The sequence below is a fragment of the Taeniopygia guttata genome, chromosome 13 (assembly GCF_048771995.1).
Source record: "Taeniopygia guttata chromosome 13, bTaeGut7.mat, whole genome shotgun sequence".
Classification (NCBI taxonomy): domain Eukaryota; kingdom Metazoa; phylum Chordata; class Aves; order Passeriformes; family Estrildidae; genus Taeniopygia; species Taeniopygia guttata.
Window position 1 is genome coordinate 12,055,399 of NC_133038.1, and position 14,643 is coordinate 12,070,041.

At 37.7% G+C, this 14,643-nt stretch overlaps 1 long non-coding RNA gene across 1 annotated transcript in view; it reads left to right on the forward strand.

The window, feature by feature from the left end:
• The window catches only part of LOC140685022 (uncharacterized), a 34,041-nt gene that overhangs the window by 17,399 nt on the left and 1,999 nt on the right, over positions 1-14,643 (forward strand). The window lies entirely within an intron of this gene.

Below are 14,643 nucleotides of genomic sequence, written 5' to 3' on the forward strand. Positions count from 1 at the left end.
AAGCCTTTAACTTGTTGTTTCCCTTATCTGTTGCAGTCAAGTAGAAAAACTATTAAAGAAAAGCCTCATAAAATCAGGCCTGCTCTGTTAGATCCATGGCTGGCCTGTCACTTCTTCCAGGTGCAGCTAGAACTCTGGAAGTTCCCACGTGAAAACAATCCTGATGTGAATAGCTCATTAAAAAAACAACCTATTCCTGGGTGAAAAACAACTAGCACCTGCATAAACATTAGATCTATCCCATGAGAATCAGTGAAGAAAATATGTAAACAATTTAAGAATAGAGAGATTTGATGGACAAGTAAAATACCTTTTACTAACCAATAGAGTAATTGGCAAGGGTGATACTAACCAATTGGAGTCACACACGAGAGCTATAAAACTGTATAAAATTGAGTTACATGAATTAAGAAGCTTTTTCCTGAATGTGGAAAATGAAGTCTTTTGTGTTTTATTCTGATACCTATCTGTGCTTTTTTTTTGTTTTTTAATGGGGTAATCTCAAGGTTAGTTTTAAGTTTATTTATAGTAAATCTCCTATGCTGAGATGTTGGTCTGTGTCCCTAAATGGAAGGTGTGACACTGGAGATCTAAGGAAAAAATCTGCCTTCTCTTTTTCATACATGGAGATCAACTTTAAAAATGGCTGGATAATCTGTTTTTACAGCCTCAGATCTTACTGTCTGTAGGCAAAGAAATATTTCAGAGTCACATATTTCTGCTGTCATTTATTGTCCCAGCACTGGAGCAGTTTTGCTTTTGTCTGAATGGTCTGATTTGATCTAATCTGTTCTGTCGTCTTATATTGAGATTAACAAGCCATATACCTTCAGGCATAGGCCAGATCTACGGCAGCAGAGCCCAAATGAACTTGAACACAGGGTCAATCAACTGCACAAAATACATCACACAGTTTTGCCAAGGCTCCTGCTGTGTCTGTAATTGCCCCTTGTTCTGTCATTAGAGCTCCCCTACAAGTCATTATTTTGAGTCAGCAGAGCTGCAGGGAACTGTCAGCCTGATGGCTAGTGTAGTGCTGAAGAGCCAATATAAACATCTCCCAAAACAGAAATACAGGGGGCAGGTATTGAGATTAAACCTTGTAAAATGGCAAATTTGTTAGCCCCTTTTTGACTCTGAATTAAACCAGTCCCTAAATGTACCCACAAAGCTCCAGTAAGGCTGTGTATTCACTTGGCCCCTGAAATGGTGATTTTCTTTCACTTAGTGTTTCCCAAAAAATACGTAGAAACTGGGCAGCAATTGTGCCATGAGGTAGTGAAAATCTTACTGAAAGAACACTTAAGCCATAGAACTACTGTTTTGGAAGTATTACTCTGTCTTTTTGCATAAATCTTAAAATTACTCCTGTTAGGTAAGTGCATTTGCATAAGCAGTTTTCCTACTCAATTTGTACAAGGGTCCTGTGAGCAGGTGCTGGACAGATCAGTGACATTCACTGTACATACAAAAAAAAATTGATTTTTAAGTACAAATGCAAAGCAGTTATTGGTGCCCAAGGTAGAGTATGTGGACCAAGTACTCCAAAGCATTTGTGTGATTGAAGAGAATGACACACAAGGTGCTCATTTTCTTGGAGAAGGTGATTCTCTTGTGTTCTGGTTACAGTCAGCAGAGATCCCTTAATGGAGCTGTTCAGAGAAATCAATCATACAATTGCAGAATCTTTTAGCTTTGAAAAGAGGTTTGAGACCACAAAGTCCAGCTGTTAACCCAGCACTGCTGAGTCCACCACTAAAGCATGTCCCCAAGTACCACATGTACACAGCACCTCCGGGGATGGGGACTCCACCACTCCCCTGGGCAGCCTGTTCCATTTCCTGACAACCTTTGCAGTGAAGAAACTTTTCTTAACATCCAATCTAAAGCTCTCCTGGTGCAACTTGAGGCCGTTTCCTTATATTCTTCCTCTGTTGACTGTGGAAGAGAATCAGGGAATATGAAATTTCCAAAGTTAAAGCTAGGCTGTGAAAGCCTCAGTTTCATTTTCAAAAGAAATGTGAAGACTCAATATAGAGCCTTTGAATTTGAGGAATGAAAGGTGAAGGACAGATAGGTGATTAACAGGTCCATCCACGTTTCTTAACATAGAGAATAGATTCACAAAGTCACAATGAATACCAATTATCCTCCAGAAGAATTTTGATAGAAGCTGTAGACTTTTTGTCAAATTGTTAGTCCTCAAAATCTACACTTGGATAAAAACGTCAACCAGTGATTAGTTCTTACTATTGTAATCATAAAAGTGGACATTATTTGAATTATACTGAAGCTAGGCACAAGTTTTCCAACTGAAAATAATAACCTGGATTTGCTGGTGCTGCTGAACTTGATGGTCTCTTTGCAATCTTACTTATAACAAATGGGTACATAGTTGTGACAAAGCCAAGTTTATGAAGAAAAGCGATCTTACTTTTCCACATAATAAATACAATTTTTCACTGTTCTACACTAAATTATAAACCAACCAAATCCCAGCTGGAAAACTGAAATACAGAATGGCACTTAAGCTGTTCTTTTTCTAGTGATTTCAGGGTTTTGTCCATAAGACTTTATTAGTCTTGTATATTTGCAAGAAAAAATGTAACCGGATTTAGATGTAGCAAGAAAAAGTGCAGGATTAGATTTATTGAGGTTATAATCTGCAAAGATCTTTCTACATGGATCCTGAGTCCAGGAAGATCTACAGGAGGCATGGAGGAAAACCCACACAGATTTTAAACAGAGCCCTGAAATGAAATAGGGTTTGAATGCAAATTCGCGATGACTTGCCCAGGTTTATTTTTGGAGCAGTATTACTTCATGCAAGTGGAAGCTCCTAGAAAGAGGTGGTTGTGTCCAAAGGACAGACACCCTTTAGAACAGAGGTGATGATGTGTATGTCGTCACAAGGTCACCTGCAGTGTGCTCAAACTCAAACCTTCAAAAATGGTGGCTCATATCTGCCTGAAATATGAAATTATTTTAAAGCCTAATATTTTAAAAAATATACAGTAATTTATCGTGATTTGTTTCCCAGCTTCTCTACTGCAGCAGGTATGAGAAGCCCACTTATTTAATGAAATCAGAAAATCATGAATGTAGGAAGTGAAGCTATTAATAAAGCAGGCCAAGTATTTTACATATATATGAAGGAGTTGTGAGCATTATGACTGGTGGGGTTTCCCCACGGTGATATTTTTATGGTACTTAGGGTACAAAACAATTTTTGTGTGCAATATCTAGATGTAAAAAGCTGACTATTCATAGCACACATTCAACAAATGTTATTTTATCTCCAGGCTTTAAAAACCAAACAATTAAACAAAGAAAAAGACAAATATTTTTACCCTGGTATGTTTTTGTATCAAGCCTCAAAGTAAGATAAAGCTCCTGGCAGCTTATTTTAGCCTGGTAGCTCAACACCTAATTTTGCACAATTTATAGGATTCTGTAATTGTTACAAAATTGATCCATAAAAAACTCATGAGGGGAAATGGAAATTATCTGTAATGTATCAACTACTTGTGCAATCATAATGCATGAGAAAATCATGCTTGACTGGGATAGAAAAATGAAATAAAAAACCTTGGCTTCCTATGAAGGATCCTTATGCATAAATATATCAAATTCCTTTGAAGAGTCAGGAATCCATCATTATGATTATATTTTTCATTAAAATTTTTTAATTGTGATGAGAACTTAATTAAACATTTCATGGAAAACCATAAAAATATAGATAGATTTTAGAGTTGAGTCCGTTTTTAATGACTTAAAATGTTGCAAATGCTCTGCCTCCTTGCACTCACTGGTTTGCTGATCCTATTCTTGTGTATCAATTTATATTTCAGAAATAACACACATTAACATTATAAAGTATAATGGATAACACAGGAGTCTAAAACATATCTTAACTCTTGTTTCTGAATTTTTATTTTAGACATCCTGTGCATGCAGACAGTGAAGGTTTTCTCACCGAAACTTGACTCTTAAGAGAGAAATTCCATGGAAAGCATCCTGTATAAAATAGAATGACAGAGTTTAGGACCCATGCTCAGCTTTTCATATTATACATCACAGCAATAATTCTCCTGAACTCATGCCATTTTGTAATCTTTATGGATTACTTCCTTGTTTTCCTACAAGACTGGTCATGATGCACTTCATGTTGTTCAGAAATCCAGAGGGCACAGATGTACCCCAGGAGTTCAGTCAAAAGAAAAGGTTCACTGCTATAAAGGGGCAAATTGTGCCTCATAGCACTGTAAACTCCAAATTGGCAGCATAGCACTTGATGCCAAGACAAATTTGCTGCATTCCTGTAGTCCCATTTTAGAAATTATTAGAAGAATAGAAAGCCTGTATTTAATTAACATACAGTTGGGCAGCTCAGGCTATGGATATTGAGGGTGGAACTGGCTTTCCAGCCTGAAAACTGGTGCCCTTGGAGTTTGCAAAATTGTCAGCTTCAGGAGAGACTATGGATGAAGTTTATAGAGCCATGGCATTATAGAAGTCATCAAAATGATGAAGATAAGGCAGAATTGTCTTCCTCCACATGAGTTTCACCTCTGCCATTAAAGACCAGAGAAAAGACAAGAAAAAGACAAAAGAGGGAATGGATTATGGGAATTAAAAAAAAAAAAGAAAATGGGAATAAATGTAAACAGCATACCCTGTAGGGAAACTAACACAGTGACATTTTGTGACTTGCTTATAATATTTTGAGATGCAATGAATTAATGGGTGACAGGCTCTGCTACTGGAAGAAAAGAAAAAGGGGGCTCTTACAGACTTGAATTTTCCATGATCAATTGAATCTAAAAGACAGTGTGTTTCTGGGAAAACCATAAAAGCTGTTTTTATGTGTGCATTTTGGATACTTGTTTTGCCTGCCTGGCTCTGCAGACAAAAGCTGCATATTTTGATATGTAAGTGAAGTCTTCTCTGTGTCACATTATTTTTTTTAAAGAGAGATTGAATAGTGCACATGTCAAGAACGGAGAATCTTCTGCATTTTCTTTCAAGCCTTTGTGTACATGATGAGCTAGAATAACCTCCCTGAACTGAATTATCCTTCCATACTATGGTTCAGCGAATATCATTATATTTCAGCACAGCTTGAGTGATTTTTAATGCCAAAAACATCAGCAAGAAATACAAATGTTACAAAAATATTGAAACAATACCATAAAAAAACTCTGGGATCATAAATACTTTACTTTGCAAGGTCTGGAAGGTCAACATAGCTATAGTGTGGAAAATTAAAATGCTCTCTGTATGAATGCCTTTGGAAAAAAAAAGGCAGTGTTTTAGCCTAGAAACGTAGTATTCCTCTCTGAAACTGGTTAAAAATAAAAGCTATTTTTTGTGATTATAGAATTTGATGAAATTAATTAGTCTATGATTTTTTTGACTATGTTAGCTGCATGTTCTTAAATATAATATAATTAAATCAGCATTAGAGAAGGTAGAAAACCAGTGACAGCTTTCATGTCAGTGTTGCACTGCACCAGGTAACGTACATCAGCCTAAGATTTTGACAGAATGAAATCAAATGTGTACAGGCAATAACTGAAGCTTTTGACAAGTTTTGAATTTGGAAAGCTTTCCCTTTGCAGGCAGGTGTTCTGTCAGTGCACAGGAAATGTGTCACATGCCAGGATCACAGGGAGGGGGAGAGCAAGAGCAGAGGAGTTCTGCTGCTGATTGCTGGGTTGGACTTGAACAATTAATACTTTACACAACCCTACCTGCTCTCAGTTACTACTTTTCAGCTGGACACTTGTCTTTGTCCATTAGTCTTAAGTCAGCAGTTGTTCTCTCCCTTGGAGTTCTTGCTTGGTTGCAGTGTTCCAGTATTTAGACATTCCCACCTGATCTGCAGGCCCCTTTTAAAGAATCACTGTGAATTTGTGTAACTGCAACTTAGCAGAGTTCAGTGGCAAGGGTCACTCTATTTCTTAGTGTATAGATGAGTCATAGGATACAGGCTGAAAAAGAGTAAGGGTACAAAGGATATGGATACAAAAGGTAAGGATTCAAAGGGATTTAACAGCACTTACTCATTGTCTAATTGAATATTTAATAACTGATTTAATAGGATTTGCTATAATTATAACTGTGACTTAATTGTAGATTCATGATAACAGTATTCATACCATAATCAATGTACACACACACAGACATGTGTACATCTATATCTGTGTGTGTAGAGGTACCTCTCAGAAATCCCCCTTGGATTCAGTGAAATACTCATGGCAAATCCCGTAGTGTTTCTCAGCAGGTGTGGGTTGCACCTCAGGGAGTGAGTGTGTGTGTGTTTGTGTGTGAGTGTGGGGAGGTTATCATCTATGACTGATTTTTTCAATAGACCTCCTAACAATGGGACCATTTCACTTGGGCTGTGGTTCAGGTAAACTAATTACCAAAGTTAACAATATTATTTTCCATCTCCTGACAACACAGTGTGCTCTGTTTTCTAAGAACATCATATTACAGTGTCTTGGAAATTTCCCTTCTGGGTGTTTTCTGCCTAGACATCCAGAGGAAGAGCTATGAGAAGGATTCAGGAGCAAGCCTCTCAGTACAATATATTGAGATGAATATATATACTGTATCTCAGAAAAGCAGCTAAATTAACTGTTCTACTTCAGAAATAGCCATCTTTATTTGCAGTACTATAAGAGACAACAGACTGATTTTAAATTTTTATATTAAGTGGATGTTTTTAAACCAAAGATGCCTTCATTCAGCCTTTGACTCAGTTGATCGTAAGCTCTGATGTCCCTGCAGTAGCATTCCAGCAGCTTTATGCAGTAATACTCACAGTGATGTGGGTAACAAGGCATGGTTTGATCTGCCCTGGGGCTGGAGGAGATGAGAAGGTGCAGCCATAGTCTTGTTCTCCGTGCTGACCTCTATAAAAGCTGACAGCAGGATCTTGGAATGGGAGCAGTGGCATTACTGGCACTAAGGAAAGTGCTGTGCTGGTGCTGTGGTGGAGATACAGACAGGTGATAAGAGCTATAAGAAGCCTCAGTAGTGTGCTTGTACATCATTCTGCACTCTGCTTTAAACACCATCAGTATTTTTTTCCAATCTTACATTATAGCAACAACAGAAAAAACCCATAGTTTTGGGTAAAAATTGCCATGAATAATACTTTCTGAATTTGGCTGAAGTCTGAGACTTCTGTAAGGGTGTCTGACCTTGCAGACAAGTGAATGATTTAAAAATAGCACGCAGGTGTAGAATCACTTACCAAAAAGTTTTTCCCCCCTTTTTTATTGCCTGGATAATGCAAGCCAATTGCTTCATGAATAGAAACTGCATTAAAGGGAACTTGAAATGAAAGAGGTCTTTACAGCCTCAGAATGATCCTTTCTTTTTGCCTTAACCTCCTCATAGTAGCACATTTTGCAAACACTGGAAACCTTCCTGGCCTTTTAAACTAAGAACTGCAGGCAAACAGCTGATACTGTAAAATGAAGCAGAGTTTAACTTCTTCCATGGTTGCTTCTATTCTGGGTAATTATGCCATCAGTGGGAATAACATTTGCTGCCACTGAAAGTGGAAAAAGCCAAAGGTGCTGCCTGGGTCTGTAAGCTGCACATGCTGCAGAAGGCAGCACACTTCTCACAGGTACCTTCTGTCGTGTGGCAGGACAGGCAGGCACATTACACCAAGTCAGCTGGCTCATAAATTACTGCAATTTGTGGAGCTGTTCTGTCAGGAGAACTTAAGTACAGTTTTCCTTTCCTGCTCAGAGAAAAATTAAATCTCTGATTTGCAAAATAGAGCTGTTGGTCATCTCTAAGTATGCTGTGACAACTGTTCAGGTTGCAATAATTGCCTTTTAACAGAATTCACTTTCTCTCCTCTTGGGCTCATATCAGAGAATTTGTTGCTTACCAGCTGTATGGTGAAATTATTGCACCAGCTGGTATATGTTTCTTTGTACCATATAAAATTAATTATCAGTTTTTTAGATCTTGGAAGGACACAAGTAATTACTTTGCATTTCAACCTTGTGAAACCTGGAAGGTTTCATTAGGGAAATCCTGCATTTTTTTCCAAATCCCATATGAAATCGATATGCATAATTGTTTTAAAATGCCATGATGCTTATGCAAATAAGGGCTCTACATGGACAACAGTGATTTTATTTTTCTTGGCTTAAGATACAACAGGCACTCCAAGGGGTTGAAAGCCATTGACTTCTGGTCATTACTAATTTAATAAGCAGCCCTGACAATTCCTGCAGACACAAAGGAATCTGACTTTACACGTGTAGTATGCAGTGTGCAGAAAATACTTAGAGCTGTTCTCTTTGAAACCTAGAGGACAGTTATTAAAGTTTTATGGCTCAAATTAAAATTTAAGATTAAAATACAAGATCAAAAGAATCAATTTTTCCCCTCAATGCTATTAGGAATAAGCCTTTTGGAACAGAGGGGCTCAATTGGCTTAAATGCCATGTCCTCCTGCTTCTCCAGACACCTCAATTAGAAATAATCACTGCTCACTACAGCAATGTAATTTTTTTTTTTTTTTTAAAGAAAGGAACAAGCTTTTATTACTTTTTAATGTATTATGCTATTGTAGAGTCATGAAGTGTAAGTGCTGCTTGGGCACCACAGTGAAAGTTCTTGAAGAAGCTGTTTGTTTCATGAGCAGGAGGGAAATCCACAGCTGTGGAACTGTTAAAATGAGTTGGAGTACGCCAGAGGATTTGCTTCTTTGTCAAAGCAAAGGGGAACAAGGGGAGGCTCAAGCTGTTGCTTAGTCTGATTAATAACTATCAGAGTGCCCATTTTTCTAAGGTTTCATGCCATTAATATGTCTCCCAGTGTCAAATCCACTTGCCATTTCTCTTGTAAGACACTTTAATAATAAACTGCAAAATCAATGGCACACAGAAGCAACCTTATAAGGAGAAAGTGCCCTGCTATATCTTAACTTGAAACACAAAGTCACAAATCTCCTTTCTGGTTTATGTATTACTTTGCCAAAACTTTACCGTGGTGCTGTACCCTCAGTGTAGCTCAGTTTTAAGAACCTGGTTTTGCTGTTCCTGAGCAGCTGTTTGTCACTGGGAGGCACACTGGAATAGGCAATTCTGTGATACAGATCACAAAGGAGGTGACAGTGTTGCTTCACCTCATCATGGAACTGGCACAGAATTGTCCTGATCACTGGAAGTGCTGCTGCTGACTTCAGTAGGATTTGGTTAAACCCCCACAGGCTGTTGGAACAGCATGGAATGACATAGAACACTGTGTTGGTTGCATTGACTTCAGCAGCTGTGCCCTGTGCTGGGGAACAGACTCAAGCTAGAATGTGCTTAGGGTTCTCCCAACCTTGAAAATATTAATAAATAATATAAATATCTGTATCTGCAAAAATTACTTTGTTCCTGGACAAACACTTCCTTTTAGCCAAGGAAAATCTCACCAAACTCTTGTCAGTCAATCAATAGTCGTTCACCTGTTTGTATGCAAAATGTGCATGTACCTCTTGTTTTTCCCCACAACTTTAGGCTGAACCATGATTTGAATATTTTTTAAAACTGCAGAAATTATGGGATTGATATAATTTAAAGAAAAACAGTTTTCACTAAACTCATAAACCAGGCTTAAGTCTTTATCTTTCATTTATAAACCTTCGAATCCTAAGGCAATAGAAAATTAAGCTTCTTTTATTTCACTGAGGAGCTTAAGATGACTGGATGACCAGCATGAAATTCACAGTAGCATTAATTGAACAAATACAGAACTGGATTACTCCAAATCTGCAGAGAACTGCAGAATAAAGGGCATTATCAAGGATTCAGTGGCAAATTCCCCTTATTGACAAGCATTTGCTATAACATTGAAAGAAAAGCACTGCATGAAAACCATAGGCTACAAAATCCATTAAGAAAGATCCTTTTAAAATGAGGCCTGGGAGACTCTGTCTTATCACAGAAGCCAAAACATGGCCATCTGTGGTTACAAGCTTTTCAGATTTTTGTGTTATTGAAGCTAAATAGATGAAGAGACTGACTATGCCAAAATGGAGATAGAGGAAATATAAAGAACAAATAGGAGAGAGAAAAAACATTGTTGACTCTATATGCAAGGAAAACGAGGATTGACTAGAGGAAAATCTGAGGACAAAATATATTTACACATTATAACTCATGTAGGTTCTGTTTCTGTGTATGTAACAGTAGGGATTGCCATTACTTTCTATAGGAGGATGAAGACCCAACAATATCTAGAAAATCTACTTGTTATCAGAACAGAGGGAAAGTCCATCAGATGTGAAAGGATGGTTTTTCTCCTACTGTGATCATGGAGAGGACATGCATCACATATTTCAAGTGCAATGTTCTTCTTCACCTTTTGAATTAACATATTTGCTATTTTCTTATCTAAATGTCAGCCCTTTCCCAGGCTTCTGCCTGGCTAGAAACCCCTGTTTCTCTCTTTGACTGAATCTGAGACCCACATATACTCTCACTTTTACTGAATACATTATTGAAGGGTACCAACATAATTAAAAAACCAGCTTATACTGATGTTTACTAGAACTTTAGTAACAGTTGAATGGCAATTCAATATCTGACGTTGATACGGTTTGCAGATAGAATTGAAAGTTCTCCTTTTCTTTTTACACACCAAGCAGGCTTCTCCTTTCACAACACAATGTATATCCTTGCAGAGGCTTTGTAGATAGAAAAATAAACATAAGATCTATAATGATGAAGTGGGCTGGCCTCAGCTGAAAGCCATGAAAAGACAGAGGAGGGAAAAGGTGAATGAAAGGAATAAATTAGGAGATGGCTGTGGCAAAGGGAGTTTTAGGACATGCTAACATCAGCAGCAGATCTACTCAGCACAGCTCCACATGGCACATCCTCAGTTCCCTGCATCACCTCTGAGCAGCTCCTTGGGGGTGTCAGAGCCTGCAGTGCCTGAGCTGAGTGCTGTCCTGCAGGGAGCCCCTTTGGATGCCACAGCGCTGCTGCTGTGCTGCTGCTGCTGTCCCTGACTGGCTCCTGGGATCTGACTCAGGTGCCCATTAGTCAAAAAACCCTCTCCTGGTCTTTGGCATCAGCCTTGTGAAGGCTGACCTAGAACAGACTAGACAGAGCTAAAGAATAAAGTAGGGATTTATTAAGAGGCCTTAAATAGATCCAGCACAACCCAAAATAGCCACAAAATGGACAACAAGTCACGGAGTCTCACACTTTGATAAGTTTTGGTCCGTTTGCATATTGGAGTTAATTGTCCAGTTATAGCTTTAGCCCATGAAGTCCCATCCTTCTTGTTTTCTCTCTTCAGTCCACGTTGTTTGTGCTCTTGGGCCTGAGATCTGGATCAGTTGTCCTTGGTCCCCAGCTAGAGACGGGTTTTGTCTCCCTACTCTGTGAGGAGAGCTCACCATCCCCTAATATGAAGCCTAAACTTACCCACAAAAGCAGAATAGAATCTGAAAAATAAAAAACCTAAAGCCTGAGGCATCAAGTGCTGTTAGAAAATGACTCCAGAGATTTTAAACAACCTGAAAATTTAATTTATTCTCAGGGATTCTTCAAATCTATATCAGGGTTTTGTAAATAAAGAGGTTTTTCAGCTATTTTTGCTATTGATTTACATACAAAATATAGGCTTCTGAAATGAAAAAAAGGTTGAGTGGGTTCTTAAGACTGCTGATGTACATGGAAAACTTAAACTCTAGAATCAGTGGTGTCTGCATCAACGTTTTAATTGGTACAGCTGCTTGCTGTTTGGAGAAGGATGTCCACAGCTCTGAGAAATCAGTGCAGACCCCTCTGTTCAGCTCAGTGGGTTTTGGTTGGATCCCTTGCCCAGCTGGATCAGAGGGCAGGAGCAGCAGGGAGGATTTGCTGGGCACGGGGAAAGTGGTGCCAGGCAGAGCTCAGGGCTCACCACGGAATTCGGGCACAGGTCCTGCCTGGGAGGGAACCTCCGTGGAGGGAGCTAAACAGAAAATTGGGTTTTACATTTTTGGCCAAGGAAGCTACTTTGAATACATTTGATTAAACAGAATATTTCATTTTACTGTTTTAATAATAAATCATACACACTGAATAAATGCAATATTTGTAATTCCATTAAAATGTAATTTCTTTTGTACTGTGAGTGAATTACATGACAGGTGTAACATACTTTTTCTTTGTTCTTGGTTGAGTTTTAGCATGTAATTATTTTCCAATTTTCTGACTGTTTCTTGAGCATTTTAATCCTTTTTGGAAGTGGCACTAAGGAGTTTCTTTTCAATGAGGTAAGGGCCTTAAATACCACAAAGGATGCGGACTTAGTTCTACAATTCTTACAGTTTTCATTGGTAAATAGCTCCAAAATGTATGGCCCCTAAACACACCAACTGACTATTGTCAGTTGGTATAAATTCAGGATGGCACAGTGCAGCCTGATAATTTTCTTTTCATCAAGACAGGGATGTTGGTTTGTGTTTGCTGAGACCATAAGCTCATGGTCCTGCTCTGGGTTGTGTTCTGGATTTTAGGAATAGTGAAGATGTTGTGTATTTCAAAAAGAATCAAACTTTTCTTCCTGGAAAGGCAGTCACAAATTTTGATGTGCAGCTTTTAATGATTCTTTTTCCCTGTTCTGCATCTTGGAATCACTTCAGACAATACAGAGCAAAACAAAGAGGAATATTCAAACAGGTGATTTTATTTCCATCCTTACTGTGAGGCTGCAATTTGAAAGTGCTTGGTTGGGGTTTTAATTTTGTTAGTTTTTTGAGAATTCCTTTAAACTTCTGAAATGGAGCTGATTGTTATGAGTAAGCCTTCCATCTATGACCACAGTGATATCACAACGTTTTGGTTACCAGCTCTTTGTTGATCTGTTGTGTGGAGGCGAGAAGAGTCCAAAAGTTAAAAATTGGAAGCATAAAATGGAAATTACATTGGGAAACAGAATGTCCTGACACTGGAAATTTTATAGTGATCTGCTTTCTGCTTTCTGAACAGCCCAGTATCCACAGCTTTGTTCCATTACTGTGAGCAGCTCTTTGTTTTCCAGGGTGAATTTCTTACCACAGAGAAGTCTGAATCTTTCTTTTGCCTAAAGTGAATGTGACCTGATGGCATTGTCAACATCTGCCACCCCTGTGGTGTTGCCTTTAGCCACTAATGCTGCATCAGTCACACAGCCCCTGGGTGCAGCAGTGGCTGCTGGTGTGGGCAGGGGACGTAAAGGGTGTGGAAGCGACAGGTGACAACCACAGGTTTTCTTGTTCTCTTTCAACTCTGCATCCACCAAAATCCATGGAACTCGAAGTTTTTATCAGTGAGGTACTACTGGATATGAGGTTTGGCATTAGAGCTTCAGCAGGTTATAAATGACAATATATGACAGTAAAATACTCTTTTTCTGCTACAGGTAGCATGATTGTAATGAGTTGATGCTATTTTCTTACTGCTCAGAGTTTTGTAGTGGTGAGGTTGCTGATAAAGTTGATTAATTAATATATTATTTTCAAAGCTTTGTTTATTTAATTCTCTGATGGGATGGCTGAATAAGGAGCTGCCTCCCACATAATATTTTTTACATCTATTTTAATTTGATTCCTAATATCCTTTGTGCTTGTAAAGCTTGTCCTCATTTTTATATTTTGGTGTTTGTAATCTGTTTGAGAAAATATAGAAAAATAACAACCATGTATTTTTGTGTTTTTCAGTTTGTTTATCAATGTAACCATGAAATTAGCAGATTGCATTTATTAAAGTAAAATAGGCCTTTGCAAATTTCTTATATAAGCGAAACAGAATTCTATGCAGCTTTCATTTGTAATGTTATGAAAATTATACATTTACAAACTGTAAAAGTCATAGTCACAACAAGAGTGGTAAGTTATAGAGCAAGAAAAGCCCAGGCAAAAGAACTATATTGAAACAGTAATTATATTCCTAAAGATATCAAAGCAACTTTTGGAAAGAATGAAGCTTCTTCATCTCTAGATAAACTTAAAAATAAAATTGTCATGGTTTTCAACTTTTTCAGTACCTATTCTTTTCTTTATATCTATCATTGTAAAATTTTTATTTTTGTTATATTGATATGGTCATTTGTGTTTTCATTTTAATACTGGAGAAAGATCTTTCTGGTAGCAACTTAGTGTTTCTTAGTAAGTACTTAAAAAGGAGTTAAATATTATTTTATAAAACTTTCAGTGGGTGTTAAAGTACAACTATTGAACACCAGAAGGAAGAAGTAGCTATTTATTTATTTATTGTTCCTTTGGAAATACTTCAGAGAACATCTTTTCATCGTTCAAGGGCAGTCATTTCTAGAATAAATAAGGATCCTTTATTCTGTCAAATGAAAAATGAAAACGTTTTATGGGATTGATACTGTCACTACAGCAGTGCTGCTTAAATAATTAGTTGTCCTTACTGAAATACAGGATCATTGACTTGGTGAATATCAAGCTGACAAGTCATCCTGTTAAATTTGAGTTTGCTAGTTCTTATTAAAAATTACTTTGATCATTCTCTCATAATTGATATCTGCATATGGAGTACCTGATATCAGTTTCACAGTTGGAATATATTTTTTTGTTATTTCTGGTTTCTTTTACTGTAATTCACATACTAAAGTGTA